The sequence below is a fragment of the Agrilus planipennis genome, unplaced genomic scaffold, assembly GCF_000699045.2.
Source record: "Agrilus planipennis isolate EAB-ADULT unplaced genomic scaffold, Apla_2.0 scaffold206, whole genome shotgun sequence".
NCBI classification, from domain to species: Eukaryota; Metazoa; Arthropoda; class Insecta; order Coleoptera; family Buprestidae; genus Agrilus; species Agrilus planipennis.
In genome coordinates, this window is record NW_020438979.1 from 564,091 (window position 1) to 565,255 (window position 1,165).

Genomic DNA, 1,165 nt, shown 5'->3' on the forward strand with positions numbered 1-1,165 from the left:
TTTTTGTTAACAAGTCGTTTGTATAACTGTTTCTTAGTTTCTCTTTATTTTAATTCTTCTTTCATAATTTCCTGAATATCTTTTATTTACTTACCTTCTTCTGTTTCTTCCTTATTTTCTTATATTTAATTTGAAATTACTTTTTAAAGCTTCTTTTCTATTAACTTTAATATTTTCCTTTGAAATTTGTTTTAGTTTCTTTATATTAACTTCTTGATTTAAACTTATTCTTAATAAACATTTGTGTTGAAGACTTCTATAAAATTTGATATTTTTATTAGGTGCATCTTCCAGTTGAGACACCAAACAGGAACCAATTCAGCAATGGGTCAATTCGAGGATCGTCTTTACAAGGACACTTCGAGATGGTGGTAGGTATTTATTAATTTTTTTGTTAACAAGTCGTTTGTATAACTGTTTCTTAGTTTCTGTTTATTTTAATTCTACTTTCATAATTTCATTATTACCGTTTATTTACTTACCTTCATGTGTTTACTTTTTATTTTCTTATATTTAATTTAAAATGACCTTTTGTAAGTTTCTTTTCTATTTACATCAATATTTTTTTTTTGGAATTTGTTTTATTTTCTTTTTATTAACCCTCTTGAGTTACACTTATTTTTAATAAAGGTTTGTGTTGAATCTTTTGTAAAATATCATATTTTTTTAGGTGTATCTTCCAGTTGAGCCACCAAACTTCAGCAATCGGTCAATTCGAGGATAGTCTTTACAAGGACACTTCGAGGAATGGTGGTAGGTATTTATTAATCTTTTTGTTAACAAGTCATTTGTATAATTGTTTCTTAGTTTCTCTTTATTTTAATTGTTCTTTCATAATTCTTTAATTCATATTTCATATTTAATTTGAAATTACTTTTTAAAGCTTCTTTTCTATTAATGTTAATATTTTCCTTTGAAATTTGTTTTATTTTCTTTATATGAACTTCTTGATTTAAACTTATTCTTAATAAACATTTCTCTTGAAGACTTTTGTAAAATTTGATATTTTTGTAGGTGCATCTTCCTGTTGAGACACCATACAGGAACCACTTCAGCAATCGGTCAATTCGAGGATCGTCTTTACAAGGACACTTCGAGGAATGGTGGTAGGTATTTATTAATCTTTTTGATAACAAGTCGTTTGTATAACTGTTTCTTAGTTTCT